We start from the raw sequence: 10,716 nt of genomic DNA, 5'->3' as shown, positions 1-10,716 counted from the left end.
TTAACCCTCTCATTCCCAGAATCATTCTAGTGAATCTTCTCTGAAACCTCTCCAATGTCAGCACAATCTTTCTTAAATAAGGAGCCCAAAACTGCCCACAGTACTCCAAGTGACATCCTACCAGTGCCTTGAGACTCAACATCACATCCCTGCTCCTATACTCTATTCTTCTAGAAATGACTGCCAACATTGCATTCGCCTTCTTCACCACCGACTGAACCCGGAGGTTAACCTTAAGGGTATCCTGCACGAGGACTCCCAAGCCCCGATGCATCTCAGAACTTTGAATTCTCTCCCCATTTAAATAATCGTCTGCCTGTTTATTTCTTCTACTAAAGTTCATAACCATACACTTTCCAACATTGTATTTCATTTGCCACTTCTTTGCCCATTCTCCCAATCTATCCAAGTCTCTCTGCAGACTCTATGTTTCCTCAGCACTACCGGCCCCTCCACCTATCTTTGTATCATCAGCAAACTTAGCCACAAAGCCATCTGTTCCATAATCCAAATTGTTGATGTACAATGTAAAAAGAAGCGGCCCCAACACTGATCCCTGTGGAACACCACTGGTAACCGGCAGCCAACCAGAATAGGATCCCTTTATTCCCACTCTCTGTTTCCTGCCAATCAGTCAACGCTTTATCCACATATGTAACTTTCCCGTAATTCCATGGGCTCTTATCTTGTTAAGTAGCCTTATGTGTGGTACCTTGTCAAAGGCCTTCTGAAAATCCAAATATACAACATCCACTGCATCTCCCTTGTCTAGCCTACTTGTAATTTCCTCAAAAGATTGCAATAGGTTTGTCAGGCAGGATTTTCCTTTAAGGAAACCACGCTGAGTTCTGCCTATCTTGTCATATGCCTCCAGGTACTCCGAAACCTCATCCTTGACAATCTACTCCAATAACTTCCCAATCACCAATGTCAAGCTAACAGGTCTACAATTTCCTTTTTGCTTCCTTGCCTCCTTCTTAAATAGTGGAGTGATATTTGCAATCTTCCAGTCTTCCAGAACCATGCCAGAATCTATTGACTTTTGAAAGATCATCGCTAATGCCTCCGTAATCTCAACAGCTAATTCCTTCAGAACACGAGGGTGCATTCCATCTGGTCCGGGAGATTTATCTACCTTTAGCCTATTCAGCTTCCTGAGTACTTTGTCTGTCGTAATTGTGACTGCGCACACTTCTCTTCCCTGCCACCCTTGAGTGTCCAGTATACTGCTGATGACTTCCTCAGTGAAGACTGATGCAAAATACTCATTCAGTTCCTCTGCCATCTCCTTATCTCCCATTACAATTTCTCCAGTATCATTTTTTATCAGCCCTATATCTACTCTCACCTGTCTTTTACCCTTTATATACTTGAAAAAGCTTTCAGTATCCTCTTTGATATTATTTGCTAGCTTCCTTTCATAGTTCATCGTTTCCCTCTTAATGACCTTCTTAGTTTCCTTTTGTAAGCTTTTTAAAACTTCCCATTCCTCTGTCTTCCCACTAATTTTTGCTTCCTTGTATGCCCTTTCCTTTGCTTTAACCTTGGATTTGACTTCTCCTGTCAGCCACGGTTGCATCCTTTTTCCATTCGAAAATTTCTTCTTTTTTGGAATATATCTGTCCTGCACCTTCCTCACTTCTTGCATAAACTCCAGCCACTGCTGCTCTGCTGTCCTTCCCGCCAGTGTCCCTTTCCAGTCAACTTTGGCCAGTTCCTCTCTCATGTCACTGTAATTTCCTTTACTCCACTGAAATACCGACGCATTGGATTTTGGCTTCTCTTTCTCAAATTTCACTGTGAACTCAATCATGTTATGATCACTGCATCCTAAGAGTTCCTTCACCTCAAACTGTCTGATCACCTCCGGTTCATTACACAATACCCAATCCAGTACAGCCGATCCCCTAGTGGGCTCGACAACAAGCTGTTCTAAAAAGCCATCTCGCAGACATTCTACAAATTCTCTCTCTTGAGATCCACTGCCGACCCCCTAATTTTCCCAATCTACTCGCATGTTAAAATCCCCCACAATTATCATAACACTGCCCTTCTGACAAGCCTTTTCTATTTCCTGTTGTAATTTGTAGTCCACATCACTGTAGCTGTTAGGAGGCCTGTATATAACTGCCATCAGGGTCCTTTTACCCCTGCAATTCCTCAACCCATAAAGATTCTGCACCTTCCGATCCTATGTCACCTCTTTCTAATGAATTGATATCATTTCTTACCAATAAAGCCACGCCTCCCCCTCTGCCTACCTGCCTGTCCTTCCGATACACCGTGTATCCTTGGATGTTCAGCTCCCAGAGACATGCATCCTTTAGCCACATCTCAGTGATGGCCACAATATCATACCTGCAATATCATAGCTGTACAACAAGATTATCCACCGTATTCCTTATGCTGCGTGCATTTAAGTATAACATCTTAAAGTCCAGTATTTGGTACCTTTTGCTTTGATTGCAACTCATCCCAATGGTTGCAAATTTGCCCCACCACCTGCCTGTCCTTCCTGACATCTTTACTGCTCACTATTTTTGTTTTCCCCCTCCTCTGCTCTATCATTCTGGTTCCCATCCCCCTGCCAAATTAGTTTAAACCCTCCCTAACGCTCTATTAAACTTTCCCGCCAGGATATTGGTTCCCTTTGGGTTCAGGTGTAACCCGTCTTTTTTGAACAGGTCATACTTCCCCCAGAAGAGATCCCAATGATCCAAGAATCTGAAGCCCTGCCCCCTGCACCAGTCTCTCAGCCACGCATTCATCTGCCTGATCCGACTATTCTTGCCCTCGCTAGCACGTGGCACAGGTAGCAATCCCAAGATCACTACCCTGGAGGTCCTGCTTCTCAGCTTCCTTCCTAACTCCTGGAAATCTCTCTTCAGGACCTCCTCCCTTTTCCTATCTATGTCATTGGTACCAACATGTACCAAGATGGCTGCCTGATCACCCTCTCCCTTTAGAATATTCTGGAACCGATCAGAGTAGCCAAAGAAAAAGGTGAAAATGCATATTAACAAAAAAAACCCAATAACATCAACAATGGTAGAAGCAGGACTGTGCACCTGTTACAATGAAGACCATTCTTTCTCAGCTTTCGATTTCAAAAAAGTCAATATTAAGTTATTTGGTTTCAGTTTGCTTTTTCAAGGCACAGTCTGAAGGAGTGTCCGGTGAGTTCCTATGATGCTTTTGGCACTTTAGGTGTTTGTTTACACATGGTCTTCCAGTGCCTGTCATCACAAGAGCACAGGCATAAATAACTCCCAGCAACTGCCTTGATGAGAGCTCCACCTTAGGTTATTCAGAACGTCTGCTCTTCCTTACAATGATACAAGAACAGCACACACAAAACATTCTTTCCATTCTATATGTTTAGCTTGTACTACTTTCCAAAATATGCCAATAAATGGCAGTTTTTTTTTCATTGTTAATGGAATCAAGGGTTAACTGGGACAGGATTAGTGCAGGAAAGAGACACTGATGTAGTAGATCAGCAATTATTTTATTGAACGGAGGACTAAGCATGTCATACAATAGTTCCTTTTCACAGGAGAAGGCTATTTGACCCATTTCAAGATTCAAGATTCAAGATTGTTTTATTGCCATTCTTCAGTACATGAGAGTAAAGAAGAACAAAATGATTGTTACTTTGGATCCGATGCAGCATAAAAAAACACAACAAGCACAAAAAATAAAATAAATATAAATATAAAATCAATCCTATAAAACACAAAGTACAAGTAACTAAGTCTGGCTGTGTATGCATAACATTAGCTTTTACACGTAGACTTATTGGATGTACAATTGACACTAGGTGCAGGAGTATCTGAACATAAGGTGACATATTTGACTCAGTAACTCCCTCGCATGTATTGACTGGCTGCATTATGGCCTAGTACGGGAACACAAATGCCTTTGAGTGGAAAATCCAACAGAAGGTAGTTGGTTCGGCCCAGTACTTCATGGGTAAAGCCCTCTCAACCATTAAGCACATCTACATGAAACGTTGCCGTAGAAAACAGCATTCATCATCAAAGATCCTCACCACCCAGCCCATACTCTTTCCTCATTGCTGCCACCTGGTAGAAGGTACAAGAGCCTCAGGACTCGCACCACCAGGTTCAAAACCAGTTACTACCCCTCAACCATCAGGCTCTTGAACAAAAGAGGACAACTACACTCATTCTATTTCTGGTGTTCCCACAACCAATGGTCTCACTTTGAGGACTCTTTATCGTGTTATTTCATGCCCTCATTGTTTATTGCTATTGACTTGTATTTGCATTTGCACAGCTTGTTGTACATAGATCCTGTCTGCATTTACTGCTCTATGGATATGCCGCAGGAAAAAGTCTTAACTCAGGGTGGTATGTTCTGACTTGTATGTACTTCGATAATATATTTTACTTTGAACTTTGAATGTGCCCAGCAACCAGATCCACCCCACACCCCGGTTCACTTGTCACCCCTCCACACCTGAGTCATCTTACAGCAACCAATAAGCCTTCCAGCAGATGTTTGAGATGTGGAGGGAAACCAGTTGAAAACTACAGGGTTACAGAGGGAAACTGCAAGTTCCATGTGGGACCACCCAGCATCAGGATCAAACTGGGGTAGCTGTAGCTCTGAGGTAGCAACACTATCTGCTAAGCCACTCTTTTCCACTGCGTCTTCTGGTTATGTTACGAAATCTGTCACCACCTCATTATCATTTCCATGCATTCTGAATGCATTCATACATCTGGGGGTCACATTAATTTTTTTTCTTGGTTATGACTGGAGTACTCACTGTGTATTTCAGAAATGATATGACCTCCTGCTGTATCAGTGAATCACATGATGCACCAACTGCCAGTGATCTCAGGTTCTTTGCATTCTGATTGTACCATCTGCTCTTGTACTGCAGTAATCATATGCAGATTGTGTAAAAAAGCGAGCAATTCGGGAATTTGTAGAACCTGTTTGCTCTGCAGATGATTGTTTTGAAAAGGGATTGTCATTCAAAATTGATTTGTCCCTTTATTCTTCATACAATAGAGCAAAGCTATAGCAGTCATAAGTGTACAGCAGTAAAATGAGCACAAAGTTAGAGGATTGGGAAGCTTGTAAAAACCAACAGAAAGCAACTAAAGAGCCATGAGGAGAGAAAAGATGAAATATGAAGGTAAGCTAGCCAATAGTATAAAAGGTTTGTTTTCAGATACATAATGAGTAAAAGAGAGGCAAGAGTGGATATTAGACTGCTGGAAAGGTAGTAATGGGGTTAAAGAAATGGCATTCAAATTTCATAAGTAGTTCCCGTCAGTCTTCACGGTGGAAGACACTAGCAGTTTGCCAGAACTTCAAGAATATCAAGGAGCATAAGTGAGTATAGTTGCTCTTACTAAGGAAAAGGTGGTTAGAAAGCTGAAAGGTCTGAAGGTAGATAAAATACCTGGGCTAGGTGGACCACATCCCAGGGTTCTGAAAGAAGTTGCTGAAAAGATTGTGGAGACTATAGTAATGATCTTTCAAGAATCACGAGGCTCTGGAATGGTTCTGGAGGATTGGAAAATTGAAAATGTCACTCCACTCTTTATGAAGGTAGGGATGCAGAAGAAAGGAAATTATAGGCCAGTTAGCCTGACTTCAGTTGTTAAGAAAATATTGGAGTCTGTTATCAATGTTGAGGTTTTGAGATACTTGGAGGAACATAATAAAGTAGGCCAAAAAAACCAAAGGAGAAATCTTTCCTGACAAATCCGTAGGAACTTGAGGAGAACCTAAAAGGTGCACACCATTGGGAGCATTTAATAGGTAGTGGGAGCATATCCCCACCACCACCCCCGGCTATAGCAAACCTTAAGGAACATTCTACATCTAGGCATCATTAAAATCCACCTTTTAGGTTCTCCTCAAGTTCCTGCACTGTCTTCTTTTTCAGGGATGTTGTTTTGATAGTCTATAATACTAGGAGACCTCTGATCAAACTGTCCAGTGGTCTCTAGCAAATGCCTGGAGCTGATACACCATTCGAAGTGTAAGTCTATTGTATTGGAGTGGTCTAACATGCACTCAATGGCCACTTTATTAGGTACACCTAATATCAATATTAATGTGAATATCTAATCAGACAATCGCGTGACAGCAACTCAATAAGTAAAAGCATGTGGATGTGGTCAAGAGGTTCACTTGTTGTTCAGACTAAACACCAGAATGGGGAGAAACTGTGATCTAAGTAATTTTGACCATGGAATAATTGTTGGTGCCAGATGGTGCAGTTTGCAGGCACAACAGTCTCCAGAGTCTAAAGAGAATGATACAAGGAATAAAAAAGCATCCAGATGTCAGCAGTTCTGTGGGCAAAGATGTTTGTTAATGAGAGAATTCAGAGCAGAACGGCCAGACTGGTCCAAGTTGACATGAGGTTGATAGTAACTCAAATAACCATGTGTTATAACAGTGGTGCACCAAAAAGCACTTCTGAATGCACAGCACATTGCATCTTGAAGTGGATGGGCTATAGCAACAAAAGATAACACAGGGTTTCACTCCTGTACCTAATAAAGTGTAATTACTTGTTACTGGGTGTAATTACTTAACATTAAATCACCAACTCAAAATGATGCTATTCAATTGATTCATCCAACACTTAGAAGGTGTGGAAGCAGATAAATTTTAAAATATATCACCTTTTTTTCTATTTGAGCTGACCCAATGCCTGTTCCAAATAAACAACACGTTCAGAGTCATGATTACAGGATACACAGAATCCTACGGCCTTAGGGGCACCATACTGATTAACTGAAAACTTTGGAGTTCTGGCAGGTAAGCACAGGTAGGGAGATCACCATATCGAAATAAAGCAGTGTCTATACAGGTCTTTGAGGAACAATACAGTGGATTTCCCTCATAACTATTCTCTACTGCATACCTATTTTTATCCATTTTTAATTTGTATTAATTAATCACCTTTAACATGTACACTTCAATTTTTGCACTGTATGATAAATCAAAGGGATAAATTTCTTCACAGCACTGCTAATTAGCTGCAAGGAGTGGGAGGACCTCCAACTGGCCCAAAGAAGTTAACCACACCAGTCCTGTTAGCCTTCCCGCTTGACACAATGTGGAAGACAAATAGTAAGACCTTGTGATGAACATTAAGGGACTAATGACCTTCTTCTAGTATGTGAATTCAAAGTCTGTAATCACTTATCTGTGACTAATGTACACTGTGTGACTGAAATGTGCTTTGTAGATGGGATGGGAAAATAACTGCATATGTCTGTGCCTCCTTGTTCTAAGAATCATCACATGTCTGCATTTGGAAAGCCTGATAAACTGTTCTGAGAACTAACACTTAAGAAAATGTATAACCGCTCAAGGACGTATGATGCAACTTCACTATTCTAACAAGTTGTAGTTGAAGTTCCCTCCTTTTTCAGGTTTAAGTGCTTCTTGTCACGTAAGCCTGGGGTATAAATAAGAGTGTAATCCATTGTTGAGCAGAGCTGCGGAGCTCCACTTCAGGAGTCTGGGATCTCCATGATATCATGTAATAAAACCCTTTAGTCTGAAAGAATTCTCTGAGTCGGCCTGATCTATTCTGTCTGCTGCTCCTGAGATTTTTTTCCGCAACAGTTTGGCGACGAGGATGGGATCCTCAATCTAGTCTCCTAGCTGAAAGGAGGAGGCTAGAAGAGCAAGATCCGAAAAAGAACCCTAGGCGGAAAAGAAGAAGCAAGACAGAAAGGTGCCTTCCGAGTTGGGGAAGGAAAATCAGTCTCCTAGATGAAAAGGAGAGACAGGTGTCCTACATCTTAGCCAAAAGGGGGATGACAGGGGGTGCTTATGGGAGTACCAAGGTAGCTACCGATTTATTCAGTCACTGAACTCACAGACCTGTGGAAAGACAGAGGAAACACACCAGTGAGCGCTCATTGTGTACACAGTGTGAATAAAGAAACTCTGTGCTGTCTTAACTGAAATTGAAATCCTAAACAGGAAAAACGGGAAGTGCGAGTAGTCAATCGGCTGGCACCGATCCTGCTAATAAACCGATGAGTTCCGGAGGTAAGGCTTTGAACACTCAACAGCAGGTAGGGAAAAGACGGCCAGAAAAGATTAAAAAGATAAGACGGCACCACTAGTAAATTGGAGACCCCTCAGTCCCGCCTGGATCCCCGGCAGGTATGGTAATCAGAGAGACTGGAGGTGATCGTTGTGCAGTAACATTCAGTAGTGATTTGCATGAGTGGTCACATGGGGATTGGCCGTATGGGGGAAGTTTTAATTTGAGATTAATCCAACACTGGGAGGACGCCACCCGAAATGGCGACGGTAACCCAAATTGGGATGCTGATTACATGTAAAGACATTTTAAATGATGTAAGGAGGTGGCTAAAAGACACCAACCTCCAAAGAAAAAGGAGATTAAGCAGCCTGAAACAGAAAAGGCAGGGGTTGAAACAAAACCTGCCATGGGACTTTATCCACAACTCCCTGTACTGGCACGTGTTGGGCACGTGGCCAAGTGGTTAAGGCGTTCGTCTAGTTACCTCAAGGTTGCTAGTTTGAGCCTCGCTGTGGCAGCATGTGAGTACCCTTGAGCAAGGCACTTAATCAATCATTGCTCTAGTCTGTGCGAGGAGTGGCACCCCACACGGACTTCCAATCTGCGCCTTGTAAGGCATGAAAATGCCCGACGCAGGCCTCTCATGGTCTGAGTCGACGATTCCCCCCGCACCCTCCCCCCCATACTGGCCAGTGCCCCATTGGCATCCAATAGTCAAATAGACGATTTAATAATGACGACAACTGCCTTGGGACAACCCGCACCCACTCCTTACAACGCCCCATGCCAGAAATTCAGGCACCTGACACCCCCAGGGGAGCGGACATCACTGTAACAAGAGGAGGTTCTCAGAAAGAGGAATTGAAGCTGAGGGAGCTGAAGGAAGGGTTAGCAGTACTAGTGATGACTCAAAAAAAACACCCAAAAAGGCAAAAAAGAAAGAGACAGGAAAAGAGAAAAACAGAATGGAGGATAAGCTTTATCAGAAACCTTCATTATATGTAAAACAGCCTCGCTTCCCCTGCTGGGTCCGCAGATCCTTTGTAAATTAGGGGCAACAGTGCACTGTACAGCTGAAGGTATATACATGGAGCTTCCTCAAAATAGGGTCCTTCAAATGCTAAGATTAATGAATGGGCGAGAAAAGGACAGCTGGATAGCAATCTCTGTGCTTGGCAGGTTCCGAGACTGTATGACACATTGACAGGATGAGCCAACTTCTACACGCAAAATCTGCAATACTTGATTAATAGCAGCCGAGAGAAGAAGCAGCTCCATTGCACGGTCTATTACACTTTACAAACTGACCCGCACTATGATCAGGCCTTACCCTTACTTAAACGGTAAAGCTGAAGGCAACACTCTATGTGTATTTTGGTCCCGCGGGATTAGGGTTCCTGGTGGATTTAGTAGAAGATCAGGAAAAAAGATTCCAACCTCAATGCCTCATTTGACAGTGGCCATAAAACCACTAGCAAAGCTTAAAAATATCGGGACGATGATAAAATGATTGGCGAAAGAAACCAAGGCTGTTTATACTATAATTCTGCGGGTACTAGGACAAGAAGCCCGCATAGAATTCTTTAACGAAGAGGAGGGGAGAATTATGTTAAAGTCCAAGAGCTCGGAAACATCCTTTGAAAAGCAACAACCACCAGCAGAAGACACTCTACTTCCCCCTAGAGCCTTAGCGTGGGTACCAGGGATCCTATGGGTCCAACATAGCAATCATGTGGGAAAGGCCCAAGCAGCTCAGAGTATGAAGTTACTCTAAGAAAAAAGAATGTGCCACTGCCCTGTATTAAACAGTACCGTATGGCTACTGAAGCTGAAGAAGGTATCGCTCCAGTAATTGACTCATTGCAGCAAGGGGTGCTGGTGAAGACACAAAACATGTATAACACCCCTATATTACCTATCCCAAAAACGGGCCAGAGAAATGAGTGGCATTTTGTGCAGGACCTAAGAGCCATTAATAAGATAGTCATCCCTATTGCTCCGCTGGTGCCGGACACCAACATTATGCTTACTTCTACACCTGCGGGAGCTAGTACCTCTACTGTAGTCAATCGGTGCTCCGCATTTTTCTCCATACCTTTGCACGAGGACAGCCAGTATTTATTTGCCTTTACTTACAAGAATGAGCAATATACGTGGACACATCTGCCTCAGGGACATACCGAAAGCCCCGCAGTTTATGCTGCGGCTGTTAAAAATGATTTGGCCGAATGCCAGCTGTCTGAATATTCCACATTGATTCAGTATGTAGAGAACATCCTGATAGCTTCTGCTACAGGGCCACAATGTCTGACAGATTCTTTAACACTCCTTGAACTTTTGGCAAGAAGAGGGCACAGGGTGCCTGTGGAGAAAATGCAGTTTTGCCAAGAAACTGTCCAGTACCTTGGATTCCAGCTCAGTAAAGGTTAGCGAAGTTTGGGAAGGGATTGAATAAAAGCAATAAAGAAGATCCCAGTCCCCAAAACAAAAAAATGGCATTCTTTGTTTCTTGGGCATGGTAGGGCACTGTCGACAGTGGATTCCTGAATACCCGGAGAGGGATGCAGTAATGCGTTCTGCTACATTGAAAACGGAGAAAGGGAGAAAGCCTTCCATGGCCTAAATGTAATGGTAGAAAAATCTATTCCTATTGT

The sequence above is a fragment of the Mobula birostris genome, chromosome 4, assembly GCF_030028105.1.
Source record: "Mobula birostris isolate sMobBir1 chromosome 4, sMobBir1.hap1, whole genome shotgun sequence".
In the NCBI taxonomy this organism is placed as follows: domain Eukaryota; kingdom Metazoa; phylum Chordata; class Chondrichthyes; order Myliobatiformes; family Myliobatidae; genus Mobula; species Mobula birostris.
The sequence above is the reverse complement of the archived record's forward strand: the minus strand, read 5'-3'. Positions refer to the sequence as shown.